Here is a 20911-nt window from a genome sequence, read left to right as displayed (position 1 = left end):
GGTTTTCTGTGAGACTAGAAATATTTGCAATCGCCACCATTAGAAGAGTCTCTATAAAAGCCCAAAACCTGTCATATTAAGAAACATGTTGGGAACACATGTCTTATGGAGCTCTGTACTTTCCTTGTGTGTTGTATGAATATGTTATAAATAGAGATGAGTAAACCTATTCTACACTAATCGAATCCGGCCCGAATTTCCCATAAGTTTGCATTCTCTAAAATTCTAACCTTTTGAGGTATTCACTGGCAAACGCCGTCTGCCATTTTGCAGATTAGAAAAATGATCACATGACCTCGGGCAGGCATACAGGCAGTCAATCATAAGCGGTATAGTTTGATAACATTAGTAATTCTGGCTTTTGTAGGGGTTGGCCACTTTATATTTAAAGTTTTTTAAACATTAATACTAATATACTGTGTTTAGAATTTCTGCTCCATTTTATTTCATCTTGAAGCACTGTCCCCTTTATCTAGGTCTCGCCGGGCAGCCCCTTCATTGTCCTCCCGAAATGACCGCTGATGGAGGGGCACCTGACACGACCCTGTCCATCAGCATTTCCTATTGTAATGCACTGCGCCTGCTCTAGTTTTCTGGTGCGCAAGCGCATATGAAAGCTTTGAGAATGGGGGTCTGTCTGGGGAGGAGACCGGGTGGCGTTACTTTAAGATGAAATAAAACAGGGCAGAACTTCTAAACACAGTATATTAATAAGTGCGATATATCCCCCTTATCCACTGTTTAAAAAACATTACATATAAAGAGTTGGATATAATACTAGAACACATCAGAGAATCAGTCACTTGTGATTTGCAACAAATTTATTCGGAACAAATTAGATGGCCAATTTGATCTATTTAGACCTAAAACTAATTTACGAACATTCGCTCATTTCTAGTTATATATTATATATTTCTCGTTTTTTGCATCTTTTTCTTGTTTTAACTTAAAAAGATGCATCTTAAACAGCATAAAAACAGCACTGGATAAGTTTTTTTAAGGCACTGAATAGTGTATTACCGTTAATACAACATATATATGATCCAGTCAACTGCGTGCATACCATAGAAGCAGGGTCCCAGACCAGGTCTGCCTGAGCAGAGAAATTTAACAAAAAGCACCTCCTGCTCTTGAGGACTCTGTTTAACCATGTGTTACATGGGTGCCCATTAATTCCAATGTGCACCATGTAATGCCACTTTTCTCATCCGGTGTTCAGACAACCCTGGACAAACCTTTTTACCATCATAAAATTATTCAAAGCTTATTAGGTGTTTAGTACAGTATTATCCCACATGGTCTCAAAGGTCCTTGCTGGGTTTGAGATCTGGGTACTATGCAGGCCACTGAATCAAAGTAAAAATAATGTCAACTTCCTACAGCCACTCAATGTTGACATGAAACCCCAGTATGAAAGTCATGAAAATATTTGTTGCAACCTGGATAAAAGGTAACAGTAAAGGGATTTGGTGACAATGTTCAGAAATGTCTAAATTGATAGCAGAAACAAGAAGAATTACATAGCACCAGACCACAAGTGGGTGCACGCCTCCATAGGACCAGTCCACGGTCCTCAATACTGGGCAATCGAAAAAAGGACAGGGAGGCAGCACTTCCAAAAAAAGACAGCTTTTAATCACCCATGCAACATTTCAGTACAACAGTACCTTCTCAAGCATGAGAAAGGTACTGTTGTACTGAAACGTCGCACGGGTGATTAAAAGCTGTCTTTTTTTGGAAGTGCTGCCTCCATGTCCTTTTTTTGATTGTCCTTCAATTGATAGCAGGGCAAAGTTTCTCACCACTACCAAATGTAGCAACCACGGCCACAGACCGTCGGGATTACTCACCCCTCGATGGCTGCAGCCCAGGAGACGCCAGCGCTCACTTCCGCTCCACCCTGCTGTGTCCCATAGTGCGCGCGCGCACATGTAAAACATCATTAATTAGCCCATGTTCACCCTGGACTATAAGAAGGGCTCTGCCCATTTACTCCTTGCCTGAGCGTTGTTTGTATTCCTCTGTTAGTCTGCAAATAGTCCCGTAGTAATATCCTGTTCCCTGTGTTCCCGTGCCCTGCTACCCGTATCCTGTATCCCGTGTTGTACTTGTTCTTGTGCCATCTCTAGTGTGGAATCGCGTTGTGCTGTCTATTACGCCTGCTGTGTTTCACCACGTCTGGTGTCCTCCGCCACATCTTGCATCACCTGCAGTCAAAGGAACCGTCTGTGCCTAGCGGTTACTACTGTCTGGACTATCACAGGTGCCATTGTGCTTGGACTATATATATTGACTTGGTACACTGTTGTTTGGCCAGCTGCTATCCCGCTACGGCGGCGCAGCCCATGGGGTCCACACACCCACAGATCGTGACACCAAAACTGCTACCGGCTAGAAATGTTTACACCTCAGTGGGTATTAAATACTGACCTCTATCATCAGACTTGTAAAACAGATTAGCATAATCTACCACTTTTGCAGTCCATGGCGGGACATCGCCACAAAAACCGTGACTGTTGGCAATTATAATATATATATATATATATTTGTATCTTAGTTGGACATAAATGGCATATAATAAACACATCTTCCTACAACTTCCTGCTACTTTTTGTAACTTTACAAACATATGCAACAGATCATTTCATTTAAAATGTGCAATTGTTACAAGGTGAAAGTGATTTGTCTAGCTTTATTGAATACTTCCCTTGCAATATTGTTCTATTTTATTTTATTTTTACGTCTGCACATGTTTCCAATATGTATCTTATAAGTCTCGGCAGTGTGGTTTGTTCGAGACTTCAGCTCGAAACTGTGTGACATCCCAGGCTATAAGATTCTATACACTGCAAAACAAAATAATAGTTTCATAAAATCCAGTGTTTATAGACAAGAGCAGAATGTACCTAGTCAGATTTCAACCGAATATTTTCAAATCAAACGTCATACAATACCATTCCCCATAAAGTGGATCCATTAGTATGATGAAAAATCACAAAATCCTTTTATAGACCATTTGAAAGGGAAAATTGAGCTGGTTATTGCTTTGTGTCAACGTCTTGGCAACATATGCATACTGGTAATAAATGCCTATCCAGTGATGTTAACTTGTGTTTGAAAGCTGGCAAGTCCAGCGGCACGGCGGGCAATGTAAAAAATATCAGTGACATTGCAGCAGGGTAGGAGTGTACTGGTCTTATAGGAGGCAGTGACCCTGTTTGTTATATTAGTGAGGACAGGGCTGCATGTGGCAGAGTAATGAAATGGGCAGGGATAGAATAACCTTGTAGCTAATCGAATTTTAGCAATAATGTTGGTCTTTTTAGGTAGTGACCTGTCCACTGATGCATACCACCAAACATTGGAATCCCAAAACACAGGACATATGTAAGACCTAACCCATTCCACCTGGGAACGCCCCCAGAACTACCAGAAACATCTCAGTCAAAACTAAATTTGCATAGCCCCATCCGTGAGGCACAGTTCACACTACATTTTTTTGGTGCTAATTTTGATGCGGAAAACAAATCCGAATCAGCGCTATAAAATCCCCCAAAGCTCCTTCATCTATTTTGAGGGTTACATGGTTATATAGGTTGAAAAAAAGACACAGGTCCATCAAGTTTCTCAATAAATTACGTGTCATTCATTTCTTGATTCATTATCACTGTCATTGCCATTTGTCAGTAAATAATCATCTAGACTTTTTTTTTTTAAATCCTGACATAGTATCTGCCATTACTACCTCTTGGGTTAAGGCATTCCATAGTTTAACTACTCTAACTGTAAAGAACGTCTTCCTATATTGATGTACTAAACGTCTTTCTTCCACATGCAATGAATGTCCCCTAGTCCTGTGAAGAGTCATTGGAAAGAACAGATCATGTGCTAGTTCTGTATTGACCACACATATACTTATACATGCAGGGGCATAACTAGGAAAGACTGGGCCCCATAGCAAACTTTTGACTGGGGCCCCCCCTCCCCTGGGTGTCACACAACCCCCCCTTGTAGATAGTGCCTTTTTTACAGCCCCCCCTGTAGATAATGCCATACAGCCCCCTGTAGATAACGCCATACAGCCCCCTTTGTAGATATCTACAGAGGGGGCTGTATGGCGTTATCTACAGGGGGGATTCTGTATGGCGTTATCTACAGAGGGGGCTGTATGGCGTTATCTACAGAAGGGGCTGTATGGCGTTATCTACAGAGGGAGCTGTATGGCGTTATCTACAGAGGGGGCTGTGTGGCGTTATCTACAGAGGGGGCTGTGTGGCGTTATCTACAGAGGGGGCTGTGTGGCGTTATCTACAGAGGGGGCTGTATGGCGTTATCTACAGAGGGGGCTGTATGGCGTTCTCTACAGTGGGGCTGTATGGCGTTTTCTACAGAGGGGGCTGTATGGTGTTATCTACAGGGGGGGCTGTATGGCGTTATCTACAGAGGGGGCTGTATGGCGTTATCTACAGGGGGGCTGTATGGCGTTATCTACAGAGGGGGCTGTATGGCGCTATCTACAGGGGGGCTGTATGGCGTTATCTACAGGGGGGATGTATGGCGTTATCTACAGAGGGGGCTTATGGCATTATCTACAGAGGGGGCTTTGTTCCCTACAGGGGGGCTGTATGGCGTTCCCTACAGGGGGGCTGTATGGCGTCATCTCCAGGGGGGCTGTATGGCGTTCTCTACAGGGGGGGCTGTATGGCGTTATCTACAGGGGGGCTGTATGGCGTTCTCTACAGGGGGGCTGTATGGCGTTCTCTACAGGGGGGGCTGTATGGCGTTCTCTACAGGGGGTGGCTGTATGGCATTATCTGCAGGGGGGACTCTGTATGGCGTTAGCTACAGGGGGGACTCTTTATGGCGTTCTCTACAGTGGGGGCTGTATGGCGGTCTCTACAGGGGGCTGTATGGCGCTATCTACAGAGGGGGCTGTATGGCGTTATCTACAGAGGGGGCTGTATGGCGTTATCTACATGGGGGGCTGTATGGCGCTATCTACGGGGGGGGGGCTGTATGGTGTTATCTACAGAGGGGGCTGCATGGCGTTATCTACAGAGGGGGCTGTATAGCGTTATCTACAGGGGGGGGCTGTATGGCGCTATCTACAGGGGGGTCTGTATGGCGTTATCTACAGAGGGGGCTGTATGGCGTTATCTACAGAGAGGGCTGTATGGTGTTATCTACAGGGGGGGCTGTATGGTGTTATCTACAGAGGGGGCTGTATGGCGTTATCTACAGGGGGGCTGTATGGCGTTATCTACAGGGGGGATGTATGGCGTTATCTACAGAGGGGGCTGTATGGCGTTATCTACAGGGGGTCTGTATGGCGTTATCTACAGAGGGGGCTGTATGGCGCTATCTACAGGGGGGCTGTATGGCGTTCCCTACAGGGGGGCTGTATGACGTTCCCTACAGGGGGGCTGTATGGCGTTCCCTACAGGGGGGCTGTATGGCGTTCCCTACAGGGGGGCTGTATGGCGTTCCCTACAGGGGGGCTGTATGGCGTTCCCTACAGGGGGGCTGTATGGCGTTCCCTACAGGGGGGGCTGTATGGCGTTATCTACAGAGGGGGCTGTATGGCGTTATCTACAGGGGGGCTGTATGGCGTCATCTCCCAGGGGGGCTGTATGGCGTTGTCTACAGGGGGGGCTGTATGGCGTTATTTACAGGGGGGCTGTATGGCGTTCTCTACAGTGGGGCTGCATGGCGTTCTCTACAGGGGGGGCTGTATGGCGTTCTCTACAGGGGGGGCTGTATGGCATTATCTGCAGGGGGGACTCTGTATGGCGTTAGCTACAGGGGGGACTCTTTATGGCGTTCTCTACAGTGGGGGCTGTATGGCGGTCTCTACAGGGGGCTGTATGGCGCTATCTACAGAGGGGGCTGCATGGCGTTATCTACAGAGGGGGCTGTATGGCGTTATCTACATGGGGGGCTGTATGGCGCTATCTACGGGGGGGCTGTATGGTGTTATCTACAGAGGGGGCTGCATGGCGTTATCTACAGAGGGGGCTGTATAGCGTTATCTACAGGGGGGGCTGTATGGCGCTATCTACAGGGGGGTCTGTATGGCGTTATCTACAGAGGGGGCTGTATGGCGTTATCTACAGAGGGGGCTGTATGGCGTTATCTACAGAGGGGGCTGTATGGCGTTATCTACAGAGGGGGCTGTATGGCGTTATCTACAGGGGGCTGTATGGCGCTATCTACAGAGGGGGCTGTATGGCGTTATCTACAGAGGGGGCTGTATGGCGTTATCTACATGGGGGGCTGTATGGCGCTATCTACGGGGGGGGGGGCTGTATGGTGTTATCTACAGAGGGGGCTGCATGGCGTTATCTACAGAGGGGGCTGTATAGCGTTATCTACAGGGGGGGCTGTATGGCGCTATCTACAGGGGGGTCTGTATGGCGTTATCTACAGAGGGGGCTGTATGGCGTTATCTACAGAGAGGGCTGTATGGTGTTATCTACAGGGGGGGCTGTATGGTGTTATCTACAGAGGGGGCTGTATGGCGTTATCTACAGGGGGGCTGTATGGCGTTATCTACAGGGGGGATGTATGGCGTTATCTACAGAGGGGGCTGTATGGCGTCATCTACAGGGGGTCTGTATGGCGTTATCTACAGAGGGGGCTGTATGGCGCTATCTACAGGGGGGCTGTATGGCGTTCCCTACAGGGGGGCTGTATGACGTTCCCTACAGGGGGGCTGTATGGCGTTCCCTACAGGGGGGCTGTATGGCGTTCCCTACAGGGGGGCTGTATGGCGTTCCCTACAGGGGGGCTGTATGGCGTTCCCTACAGGGGGGCTGTATGGCGTTCCCTACAGGGGGGGCTGTATGGCGTTATCTACAGAGGGGGCTGTATGGCGTTATCTACAGGGGGGCTGTATGGCGTCATCTCCCAGGGGGGCTGTATGGCGTTGTCTACAGGGGGGCTGTATGGCGTTATTTACAGGGGGGCTGTATGGCGTTCTCTACAGGGGGGCTGCATGGCGTTCTCTACAGGGGGGGCTGTATGGCGTTCTCTACAGGGGGGGCTGTATGGCATTATCTGCAGGGGGGACTCTGTATGGCGTTAGCTACAGGGGGGACTCTTTATGGCGTTCTCTACAGTGGGGGCTGTATGGCGGTCTCTACAGGGGGCTGTATGGCGCTATCTACAGAGGGGGCTGCATGGCGTTATCTACAGAGGGGGCTGTATGGCGTTATCTACATGGGGGGCTGTATGGCGCTATCTACGGGGGGGCTGTATGGTGTTATCTACAGAGGGGGCTGCATGGCGTTATCTACAGAGGGGGCTGTATAGCGTTATCTACAGGGGGGGCTGTATGGCGCTATCTACAGGGGGGTCTGTATGGCGTTATCTACAGAGGGGGCTGTATGGCGTTATCTACAGAGGGGGCTGTATGGCGTTATCTACAGAGGGGGCTGTATGGCGTTATCTACAGAGGGGGCTGTATGGCGTTATCTACAGGGGGCTGTATGGCGTTATCTACAGAGGGGGCTGTATGGCGTTATCTACAGGGGGGCTGTATGGTGTTCTCTACAGGGGGGGGCTGTATGGTGTTATCTACAGAGGGGGCTGTATGGCGCTAACGCCATACAGCCCCCCCTGTAGGGAACGCCATACAGCCCCCCCTGTAGAGAACGCCATACAGCCCCCCCTGTAGGGAACGCCATACAGCCCCCCTTGTAGGGAACACCATACAGCGTCCCCCCTCCCAAAAAGATGTGACCTACAGTGTATCCTACAAAAGACATGTATCCACTATCCACAGGATAGGGGATACATGTGTGATCGCTGGCATTGATAGGGAGAACGGGGGACTGAAAGTCCCCTGAAGTTCTCCATGACTAACCTCTGACTTCCGGCATCTGCGCAGCTCAATAAAAATGAAAGGAGCGCTGGTCACGCATGCACACAAGCGCGACCGGCACAGACCCCGGAAGTCCGAGGTTTGTGATGGAGAACTTCAGGGGACTTTCAGTCCCCCGTTCTCCCTATCAATGCCAGCGATCACACATGTATCCCCTATCCTGTGGATAGGGGATACATGTCTTTTGTTTAATGGCAGAACGGGGAGATACCTCCCTGCTCTGCCGTAGTGTTCAGTGGTGTCGCGCTGTAGCAGCCATAGCGGCTGCTAGCGGAGCCTCCGGTCATGGTGGGGGCCCGTGCCGGAGGGCGACACGGGCCCCCTCATGCCGCGGGCCCCATAGCAGCCGCTACGGCTGGTACGGCGGTAGTTACGCCACTGTATACATGTTTATAAGATCACCTGTAAGGTGTCTTTTTTTCCAAGCTAAACAAGCCCAATTTCTCTAGCCTTTCATTGTAAGTGACACCTCCCTACCCATTTAATAATCTCGTTGCCCGCATTTGAACACTCTCCAATTTTCCTATATCCTTTTTTACAATGTGGAGCCTAAAACTGTTTGCTAATTCAATATTCAAGATGTAGCCTTAAAAGGGATTTATAGAGGGGTAATATTACATTGGGATGGCAGGTTTTTGTCTCTCTTTTTATACATCCTAAAATCCTATTTGCTTTTGCAGCTGCTGCTTGACCTTGAGTGCTGCTGCTTAGCTTATTTGTTACCAGAATACCCAGGTCCTTCTCCTGTACCGTTATCCCCAGTTTTATTCCATTTATCGTATATATGCAGTAACATTCTTATAGCATCCTAGGTGCATTACATTTATCGACATTACATTTTATCTGCCATGTTTTTGCCTATGCTGCCAGCTTATCTAGGTCTTTCTGTAATATTTTATAGTCAAGCTGAGTTTCCTACAAAGTTTTGTATCATCAGCAAAAACTGACACCTTGCTATCAATCCCATCCACAAGGTCATTAATAAAGAGATTAAAAAGAATTAGGCCTAACACCGATCCTTGTGGTCCCCACTGCTGACTTCAGCCCAGTTCCATTTATAACGACTTTGTTTTCTGTTCCTTAACCCCTTAAGGGCGCAGCCTGTTTTGCCCTTTAGGACACAGGCAATTTTTTCAAATCTGACATGTTTCACTTTATGTGGTAATAACCTCGGAATGCTTTTACCTATCCAAGCGATTCTGAGATTGTTTTCTCGTGACACATTGGACTTTATTTTACTGGCAAAATTTGCTCGATACATTAAGTATTTAATTGTGAAAAACACCAGAATTTAGCGAAAAATTGCAAAAATTAGCATTTTTCTAAATTTAAATGTATCTGCTTGTAAGACAGGCAGTTATACCACACAAAATTGTTGCTAATTAACATCACCCATATGTCTACTTTAGATTGGCATTGTTTTTTGAACATTCTTTAATTTTCTAGGATGTTACATGGCTTAGAACTTTAGCAGTAATTTCTCAAATTTTCAAGAAAATGTAAAAAGGCTATTTTTACAGGGACCAGTTCAGTTGTGAAGCGGATTTTAGGGCCTTATATATTAGAAACCCTCTAAGTCACCCCATTTTAAAAACTTTACCCCTCAAAGTATTCAAAACAGCATTTAGAAAGTTTCTTAACCCTTTAGACGTTTCACAGGAATTAAGGCAATGTAGATGTGAAATTTTCAAATTTCCTTTTTTATGCTGAAATTCATTTTTCATAAAAAATTTTTGTAACACAGAAAGTTTTACCAGAGAAACGCAACTCAATATCTATTGCCCAGATTCTGCAGTTTTTAGAAGTACCCCACATGTGGCCCTAGTGCACTTATTGACTGAAGCACAGGCCTCAGGAGCAAAGGAGCACCTAGAGGATTTTGGGGCCTCCTTTTTATTAGAAAATATTTATATCAGGTTTGAAAGGCTCTTGCGGTGCCAAAACAGTGGAAATCCCAGAAAAGTGACCGCATTTTGGAAACTAGACACCTTGAGGAAATTATCTAGGGGTATAGTGAGCATTTTGACCCCGCAGATTTTTTTGCAGAAATTATTGGAAGTAGGCCGTGGAAATGAAAATCTACATTCTTTCAAAGAAAATGTTGATTTAGCTAATTTTTTATAATTTCCACAAGAACTAAAGGAGAAAATGCACCACTACTTTTGTAAAGCAATTTCTCCAGACTAAAACAATACCCCGCATGTGGTCATAAACGGCTGTTTGGGCACACGGCAGGGCTTAGAAGGGAAAGAGTGCCATTTGGCTCTTGGAGCTCAAATTTAGCAGGAATGGTTTGCGGAGACCACGTCGTATTTGCAAAGCCCCTAAGGGACCAAACAGTGAAAACTCCAAAAAAGTTACTCCATTTAGGAAACTACACCCCTTGAAGAATCCATATAGGGGTATAGTGAGCATTTTGACCCCACAGGGGTTTCACAGATTTTATTAGAATTGGGCAGTGAAGATAAAAACAATCCTTTTTCTTCAATAAGATGTAGCTTTAGCTCAAAATGTTTCATTTTCTCAACAAATAAAGGAATAAAAGAACCCCAACATTTGTAAAGCAACTTCTCTGGAGTACGGCAATACCCTATTTCTGGTCATAAACTGCTGTTTGGGCACACGGCAAGGATCAAAAGGGAAGGAGCGCCATTTGGCTTTTGGAGCACAGATTTTGCTGGATTGGTTTCTTGACACCATGTCACTTTTGCAAAGCCCCTAATGTACCAGTACAGTGGAAACTCCCCAAAAGTGACTCGATTCATGAAACTACACCCCTTGAGGAATTAAACTAGGGGTGTAGTGAGCATTTTGACCCCACAAGTGTTTCATAGATTTTATTGGGCTCTGAAAATAAGAAAAATCCTTTTTCATCAATAAGACGTAGTTTTAGCTGAAAAAATTTCATTTTCTCAACAAATAAATGAAAAAAAAGCACCCCACCCCACTTGTAAAGCAACTTCTCCTGTGTACGGCAATACCACATATGTGGTCATAAACTGCTGTTTGGGCACAGAGAAGGGCTCAGAAAGGAAGGAGCGCCATTTGGCTTTTGGAGTACATATGTCACGGCGCGGGGTGTGGATCCACTGGGCCGTACCGCGTAGCGGGGTAGCAGATGGCCAACTAGGTACAAAACAATGTCTATAGTTCAAAACGGGTACCTGACGCAATAGTAGACAGTGGCAGGATCACGACTTGGCTTTCACAGCAGGTGACGCCGCGGATTCAGCGGGAAGGCACGACTTGGCTTTCACAGCAGGTGACGCCGCGGATGCGGCGGAAGACACGACTTGGCTTTCACAGCAGGTGACGCCGCGGATGCGGCGGAAGACACGACTTGGCTTTCACAGCAGGTGACGCCGCGGATGCGGCGGAAGACACGACTTGGCTTTCACAGCAGGTGATGCCGCGGATGCGGCGGAAGACACGACTTGGCTTTTACAGCAGGTAACGATAGTACGGGATACAGGGTACAGGCAGCAGGAACGGGCAACACTGGGAACTGGAAAACACTGGGAGACCTTTAGCAAGACAGACTAGGGTATACAACAACGCTCAGGCAAGGAACCAGTGGGCAGAGCTCATTTTTATAGTCCAGCAGCCATTTGGGCTAATAACTGATTACTGGCAGCTGGACGCGTACTGGCCCTTTAAGGCCGTGCACGCGCGGGTGCGCGCGCCCTGCGGGGAACGGCGCGAGGACCCGGAAGACAGTGCCGGCGACTGCCAGAGGGAGGAGAATGCCGAGCAGAGAGGTGTCCATGGCCGGGATCGTCAGGGGGTGAGTTAGAACGGCGATCCCCGGCCATGGACGTAACAACATATTTTGCTGGATTGGTTTCTGGGAGCTATGTCGCATTTGCAAAGTCCCTGTGGGACCAAAACAGTTGATCCCCCCATAAGTGACCCCATTTTGGAAACTACAGCCCTCAAGGTATTCACCCAGTGGTGTATTGAGCATATTAACCCCACAGGTGATTGGCAGAAATTGGTGTGCACTCGATGTTGCAGAGTGAAAATTGGATTTTTCCCACAGATATGCCAATATCTGGTGCCCATCTTGTGCCACTATAACAAGACCGCTCTCTTATTATTATTCTATTTTTCCCGGTTTTAGAAACACCCTACATGTGGCCTTAATCTGTTGCCTGGATATTCGACAGGGCTCAGGAGTGAAAGAGTACCATATAAAATTAAGGCCTAATTTGGCAATTTACGAAGTATTGGATCACAATTGCAGAGGCTCTGATGTGAAATAATAAATGAAACTGCTGGGAAGTGACCCCATTTTTGAAACTGCACCCCTCAAGGCATTTATTAAGGGGTGTAGTGAGAATTTTCACCCCACAGGCCTTTTCCATGAATGATTGCGCTGCGGAAAGTGCAAAGTAAAAATTTCAATTTTTCCCTAGATATGCTATTTCAGTGGCATATATGTTGTGCTCAGCTTGTGCCACTGGAGACACAAACCCCAAAAATTGTTAAAAGGGTTCTCCCAGGTATGGCGATGCCATTTATGTGGAAGTAAACTGCTGTTTGGGCACACTGTAGGGTTCAGAAGGGAGGTAGCGCCATTTGGCTTTTGGAGTGTGGATTTTGCTTGGTAGTAGTTTTGTTTGGAGTCTTACTGGTGTTTCCGTTTATAATGTGGGGCTACATGTAAGCCCGGCGGAGTATATAAGGGGCATAGTCAGGTGGTATAATAATGGGGTAAAAAAAACAATAAAATAATCCATAGATGTGTGTTACGCTGTGACACAATCCTTTCTGCACAGGCCGGTGTCTCACTAATAAATGGTCCTTACTTATTCCCCTTTTGGTCCACACTTGGCATCTTTGCAGTTTGGGGAATTTTGCCGGGAAAGTGTTGTCCTGGTATAATACGGGCACCCTTGCTTCCAGCAGATATGTTTGGGCCCTCCCCTTCCTGGTTCCCTAATTTTAGGGGCTTTGATAATTCGCCACTTGAAACAGAAGAAATGTTCCCCTCGGGTCGGCACAGCTGCATATTTTTTCTTTCCTGACTTATTGGAGCCTTAACTAATTTTATTTTTTCATAGACGTAGTGGTATGGAGGCTGTTTTTTTTGCGGGACGAGCTGTAGTTATTTTTGGAACCATTTTGGGGTACATGCGACTTTTTTAGTTCTTTTTATACAGCATTCACCACGCGTTATAAATTACATGTTACCTTTATTCTGTGGGTCAGTCCGATTCTGCCGATACCTAATTTATAGCACTTTTTTATGTTTTACAACTTTTTACACAATAAAATAACTTTTGCAAAGAGAATGGATTTTTTCTGTCGCCAAGTTTTGAGAACCATAACGGTTTTAATTTTTTTGTCGACTGAGCTGTATGAGGGGTTGTTTTTTGCGAAACGAGTTATAGTTTTTATAGGTACCATTTTTGGGTACATGCGACTTTTTGATCACTTTTTATTTCAATTTTTGAAAGACAAAGTGACCAAAAAATAGCAATTATGTCAGTATCTTTTATTTATTTTTTTACGGCGTTCACTGTGCGGAATAAATAACATAATATTTTTATAGTTCAGGTCGTTACGGTCGCAGAGATACCAAATATGTATGGCTTTATTATGTTTTTTCAATAATAAATGACTTGATAAGGGAAAAAGGGCGATTGTCTTTTATGTTATTACTTGAAACTTTTATTGTATTTTTTACAACTTTTATTTTTACTTTTTTTACATTTTTTTTTTTTACACTTTTCTTTAGTCCCACTAGGGGACTTGAAGGTCCAACTGTTTGTTTGATGTTCTAATACATTGCACTACCTATGTAGTGCAATGTATTAGAACTGTTAGTTGTTCACTGACAGCAAGCCGATCAGGTTCAGCCTCCAGGCGGGGCCTAATCGGCTTCCGTAATGGCAGATAGGAAGCCATTGTTAGGCCTTCTGTTGCCATAGTAGTAGTCGCCAGCCTTGCCATCGCATGGCAGGCTGCCGATTTCATACAAACCACTTTGATGCAGCGATAGCATTGGATCGCTGCATTGAAGGGGTTAATGGCAGGAATCAGAGCTAGCTCCGTTTTCTGCCTTTACAGTGGGATGTCTGCTGTAACATACAGCGGACACCCACTGCTGATGACTCCGGCTCACTTCTGAGCCGGAAGCTGAGCCCGCACCATCTTGCAGATGGTACCAGAAGCCTTTTGTGCCCCGCCGACGACGGGGCATAGGAGGATTTCGTTGCTAGCAGATCGGGAGGTAAGTATTAGGCCTCCGATCGCCTTTGCAGCCACCAGCAACCCAGCGATCACCTTGCTGGGGTGCCGGTGGCTATAAACTCCTCACATGCTGCAATCTCTATAGAACGCAGCATGTGAGGTGTTAATCGGTTGGATCGGAGGCTAGCTCCAGTCCTGGCCGATACCTCAGGGTGCCAGCTGTAACATACAGCTGTCACCCGGCGGTGATGTCGCTGGCTCAGCTCCTGAGCCAGCTCCATCTCCTTCACGTACAGTTACGTGGAATTGCGGGAAAACACCAGCTCCCATCACGTAACTGTACGTGAAAATGCGGGAAGGGGTTAACCAATTCTTCACCCACGTGCATACATGGTCCCGCAGTCCCTGCATCTGTAGCTTCAGAACAAGACTGGTAGAGATGTTTTTCCCCTGGCGGTTTTTTAACGCTCTCGAAAAAAAAGAAGCATCATTCCCTAACTTGGAGCGTTTTCTACTTCTAAACTTTAATTGAAATTAATGGGAGGCAGAAAAAAAAATGCTTTTCTTTCTAAACGTTTTATTGTTTTATCAAAACCGCCTGCGTTTTTGCATTTGCTTAATGCAAATAAACGCAAAAAAAACTACAAAAATAACACCCCAGAAAAATATATTTCTATTCAAAATCTGCCTCAAAAATCCTGAAGGAATTTTGAGGCAGATTTTTTCTTCTTGGCAAAAAAACGCCATGGGAACTGACCCTTATGTAGTCTAGTCCATGGGACAGTTCAGCAAAGATCGATACTCTTGGCAAATATTCTCATGTAATTATAAGAGTGAATGCAGGACTACATTGGCAGTTTTAACATGTGAGCAGCGGAACGGGGCAAATAAAAATGTGCTTTCTTATGAAACAAGCTTTATATATTCATCGAGTACAATAATCCTGTATCTGCTGTCAAGAAATGTGGCAACCAGAATAATGGATAATAATAGACTTGTAGTGTGTAGATAGACAGACAGACAGACAGTTAAACTCCTTGTCACGTAGGGTGCGTGGACCCAATGGGCCGTACAGCCTTGAAGGTATGGCAGCTGGCCAACAGGATACAAGGTCAAAGTCAATAGTTCGAATAGGTGTACCTGTGGTAACTTCAGACAGTAGCAAGATAGGCTCAGATGGAACCTCGGAAGCAGACAGACACCAGGCGTGGTGTAACAAGGCATGTGTAGTACTCAGCACAACACGACTCCAACTCTCAACGGTACTTGGACCAGGATAGCACGGGACACAAGATACAGGTAGCAGGAACGGGAACACTGGGAACTGGAAAACACTTAAGGGACCATTTGCAGAGACGAACATAGGTAAATGACAACAACGCTCAAGCATTGCAGGAAGGGGCAGGGCCCTTCTTATAGTCCAGGGTGCTCATGGGCTAATTTAGGTATCTAATTCAGGTGCGCGCGCTGGCCCTTTAAGACCGGGCACGAGCGTGCGAGCACACCCTACGGGACACAGCAGAGTGAAGCGGAAGTGAGCGCTGGCGTCTCCTGAGGAGGAGATGCGGGCCTGCGCTCACTGATCCATGGCTGCGACCGTCAGGAGGTGAGTAAACCTGACGGCCCGCGGCCATGGGTGTTACACTCCTCAACATTGAAATTGCAACACCAAGAAGGAAAAGTTTTGCTATTGTGGAAATCACAGGATCGATAGACATGTTAATGATATGCAAATGATAAAAATGGAATCAAAATATTCCAAACATCTTGATTTATTCAGTATCGAGTATGAGCAGAAATACACGCACTTACATGCCTTGGCATGCTATCAATGAGGTTATTAATGGTTGTGTGAGGAATGTTATGCCACGCTAAATGAACTCGGGCACGCAAATCATAAAGATTGGCTGCTGGCAGCTCCCTATGTATTTGCTGATGACGTCCCAGATGTGCTCGATGGCAAACAAGTCCGGATACGCTGCTGGCCATGGTAGCACGTATAGGCCACGCAGGCTGCTCACAGTAGGAAGAGCAACGTGCAGCTTGGCATTGTCCTGTTGAAAAACGGCTTCTGGGACACTTAGGAGAAATGGCTGTACCACTGGTTCCACAACCAAATAAATGTAACGCCGAGCTGTTAAAGTACCTGAAACGAAGACTAGAGGGGTCAGACTATCATATATTATGCCACCCCGCACCATAAACCTGGGAGTAGGACTGGTGTGACATTCCCTTATGAAGGCCTCTTCATGGCTTTGCCCACTTGGTCTCCAGACCAATCTCCGGCTACCGTTGCGTCTGAGACAAAAGTGGGACTCATCGCTGAATAGGATAGACCTCCATTCCAGCCTCCATTGCAGTCTTGCTGTGCACCATGATAGCTTTTGAGAGCGATGGCATGTGGTCAATGGAACACTTGTAACTTCCAGATGTTGACCTTTCCTTAAACATGTTACCGCTATTGGGCTTCATCCGTTCTAAATTTGACACATGGGGTAAACTGCCTTTCTTGGTATCAGGCCGTATAAACCTGGTTAAAATGATTTTGTTGCCTAAATATTTATATGCCCTTTAGCACAGTCCGGTTGTCGTACCTAAATGCTTTTTTAAACAGCTCAACTCCTTGTTATCACCGTTTATATGGGACAATTCTCGACATAAACTTAGGTTGTCCACGCTCCAAAGGCCTAAGGCACTGGCAGGGACGGCTCTACCAGATTTCTATTTATATTATTTAGCGGGTCAGCTGAAAACCTTAAGTTCCTGGATGCCTGACAAGGATCTTCCCAACTCAGAGCACCATTTGGCTCATGTACTTGGGAGTCAATGTTTGCTCAGCTCCCTTGAAGTAAATTCTCTCCCTGCTTATATTAAACCCTTGCCCTTACACAAGCTGGCTCGTGTGGTTTGGAGACAAGTGAAAAAGCAGCTGGGTTACAATGATATTGTGTCTGAAATGCCTTTATGGAACAATGCTTCTTACTTTCCTTTAATGCCAGCACGGTTGTCTCCAGCTATTGGAACTATAGGGGACCTATGTGAGGATAATGTCCTAATTTCATTCACTCAGTTGCAGACTAAGTATGACATACCACGCACCCATTTTCATAGGTATCTGCAGATTCGTCATATTTGACAAACCCAATTCCATCACTTGAGAAATAACTTAACAATCTCTTCCTTCCCACTGATAGGGATTCTTAACTCCCAGGGTCCACGAGGCCTGATATCCGCTCTCTATACCCATTTGTTATCCATCACGGTGAATTCCACACCACTTGCTATAGAGAGTAGATGGAAACGGTGGATTCCTACAATTCAGACAGATGATTGGAATGATATTTTGGAGTCCCATCTTCATGTTTCCCCATCCGCAAATAATAAAATGATCCAGTTATGTATAATACACCAGGCATATTTGACCCCGGTTAGGATATTCAAAATGGGACGATTGCCTTCTTCAGACTCTCTGAGATGCCATGTCCCGGAAGCAGATTTTTGGCATATGATATGGTCATGTACCATCAATAGGGACTTTTGGAATGACATATTATCCCTGTTATCGTCCATTACATGTAGGTATCCCTTTATGTCCTAAGATATGTTTGTTTGGTGTACTGGATGGGGAGACATGGAATCACCATACTAGAATTTTTTTGAGAGAGACTCTGTTTCTAGCACGAAAAACTATAGCACAGCATTGGATGAATGATCGACTTCCATCCATTGGTCATTGGAAGGGATTGGTAAATTCTGTAATACCTTTCGAGAAGGTTGTATTTCTGAATCGTGGTTTCAGTACTACGTTTTCTAAAGTTTGGGATATTTGGAACAACTCCCCTTTGACAGTCAGCCCCTATGCTGTTTCACCAGATACTGTGTGATAGTAACATAAGTGACCTGCATTTTTATTATGTATCTCCTTGAACTTGCTGTGCCTGATTTATTAGATGCTCGTGGGTGACACAGGTCCTAGGCTGTTTTCTTTTATTTATTTTCTTGTTTTTTGTCCTTTTATTATAATAGTCTTACATACGTCAAAGTAAACCAGTCTAAGTGCCATTGTTTATGGCATATTAAATTCCTGGAATGTTCTGTATGTTATCTTTACTTGACTTGCTGTATGTAAATTTTCTTGATCCAATGTGATGTATTATACAATCAGAGATATGTGACTGATTTTATACTTGTTACTGCAACAGTTCTTAATAAAACTAGTTTAAAAAAAAAATGGACCTCTTGTAGGTGGACATCTGGCTCGTAGCCCAATGTCGCGCAAACGCCTTATGATAATTTTTGATGACACCGGTTGCTGCCCTAGGCTTAGGACGTGATGTCCAATTTCACTTGCACTACAGAATGGATCACTAGCCATAATTCTTCCAATTAGACGATCCAATCGTGCAGGGGTTCACCTCCACGCACCTCTTGCTGTCATTCCTGTTCATTGTTGTTCTCCCGACCCCCCCGGGACACAAAACGTTGAACAGTGTTGATATCTCGGCCTAGGCGCATAGCGATCTGCTGGAGTGATAAACCAAGGTCTCTCAGTGCAAGAATTCTCCCTCTCAGTTTGCTAAATGTGGCAATAACTGGCGCGTCGACGAACATGAGGCATCGCACAATCATCCCACACCGCTAGGTCCTATTTTTGAGGTTTTGTGTGGCTAAAAAGCTTTGCTTTCATTCTGGCTTTTATGCGCCTTCCACATTCCACCGATTGGAGCTAGGTGCTTGACAAATTGATCATTTGCAGATCTTAGCAACACCTACTACTACTCGATTTGCATAACCTTACGGCTTGTCCTTCTTGGTGTTCCAATTTCAATGTTAAGAAGAGTAGATAGATTATATACAGTAGATATATAGACAGATAGATAGACAAATTGATAGATATGATAGGTAGGTAGATAGATAGATAGATAGATAGATAGATAGATAGATAGATAGATAGATAGATAGATAGATAGATAGATAGATAGATAGATAGATAGATAGATAGATAGATAGATAGATAGAAAAGATAGATATAAGAGATAGATATGAGATAGATAAATGGCATTTGAGTGCATGTTCTATTGTGTAAATGGCAGTATAATATGTTGAACTAAATGGCCTTTTTTCAACCTTAGGGTATGTGCACACAACCTTTTTTCAGGCATAATGGAGGCGTTTTACGCTTCAAATTACGCCTGAAAAGACGGCTCCAATACGTCGGCAAACAATAATATTCAAAGGAATATTCTAGGCAGAACTGGTGTTATATCTAGTGCAGGCCCTGAGGGGCGGTGCATGACACATGGATTGAGAATGACTCCATTGTGGGATTCAAACGTGGCAATTTCATGTACCATGGGTGAATACAGCTTTTACCATTTTTTGGATTATTCTGGATTCTCACTTTGTCTACTTTTGTTTGTGCAATGGAATGGAATTAAAGTCAATCCTTGGAAGCTGACCACCCGATTTGGGAGTAAAACTAAATATTTGTTAAGAGTGCCACCTTACTCTTTATTTTCTGGATTGCCTATTTGGTGTTCGTTGTATCCCTTGGTCATGCACAACCTCCTCAGGACCTGCACTAGGTGTGACACATTGTATAGGTTTTGCCAGGAGTGTTCCTGAAAAAACAAGTTGGAAATTCACCAGAAATGTTTGGATTCTTCTGGTTCCTGGGTACAATTTGCATTTATTTAAACAAATTGGGCATTTGAAAAATCAGACAATTTTCTAGCCGATGTATCTCCTTTACAGGCACCTGGTTATTACATACTTCATTTATTAGCTGTCACATTACAGCCGATATACGCTGCAAGAACTGATGTCAACATTTCATATATGTAACATGTTATGTGGCAACTAGAGGTAAGCACATTCTTCGCCTGATTCATACTTTCACCGATTCGACAGTCATTACGATGCATTTGCTAGGTTTGATCTGGTGAATTTATGAGAATAATAGGTGAATCGATTCTCACATTGTATTCTTTGGACCAACGAATCTGCCAAAGGGTGAAACAGGTGAACTGAGTCATTCCTCCGTAGTGACCAGTTATACTTAGTATTTAGTTGTTTTATTCCAGTTATTAAAAGTATTAATTAATTATCTTAGAGTCATGTCAGAAGGTGGTCCAGGAACTGGGACCGCGATAAGAGGAAACAAAGTAGTCACACTGGCTAATGTCCAGAGCAACAGAGCTCTTCTAAGGGTATGTTCACACGCTGAGTCAAAAACGTCTGACAATACAGAGCTATTTTCAAGTGAAAACAGCTCCTGATTTTCAGACGTTTTTGTAGCAACTCGCGTATTTTGCGAGGCGTATTTTACGGCCGTTTTTGGAGCTGTTTTTCAATGGAGTCAATGAAAAACAGCTCTAAAAACGGCCCAAGAAATGACCTGCACTTCTTTTTATGCGGCGTCTTTATTTTGAAAACGACGCATAAAATTACGCCTCGTGGGAACAGAACACCGTAAATCCCATTGCAGGCAGTGGGCAGATGTTTGGAGGCGTAATGGTGCCGTTTTTTCAGGCGTAATTCGAGGCGTAAGTGGCCCGAATTACGTCTGAAAACACATCGTGTGAACATACCCTCAGGATAACCCAGTTTTCAATGTTGTTGTATCATGCAAGTAACAAAGTAAGGGTATGTTCACACGCAGTGAGCAAAAACGTCTCAAATACGGAGCTGTTTTCAAGGGAAAAACGCAACTGATTTTCAGACGTTTTTTGAGCAACGTTTTCGCAGCGTTTTTTACGGCCGTTTTTGGAGCTGTTTTCAATAGAGTCTATGAGAAAACGGCTCCAAATACGTCCCAAGAAGTGTACTTCTTTT

The 20911-nt window shown here is 45.0% G+C and overlaps 1 protein-coding gene across 2 annotated transcripts in view; it reads left to right on the top strand.

Annotated features, from left to right (window-relative positions):
- Nucleotides 1–20911, top strand: part of ATP8A2 (ATPase phospholipid transporting 8A2) — an 861270-nt gene that overhangs the window by 395493 nt on the left and 444866 nt on the right. The window lies entirely within an intron of this gene.

This window comes from Rhinoderma darwinii, chromosome 2, assembly GCF_050947455.1.
Source record: "Rhinoderma darwinii isolate aRhiDar2 chromosome 2, aRhiDar2.hap1, whole genome shotgun sequence".
NCBI lineage: Eukaryota > Metazoa > Chordata > Amphibia > Anura > Rhinodermatidae > Rhinoderma > Rhinoderma darwinii.
This window is presented reverse-complemented; position numbering and strand designations above follow the sequence as displayed.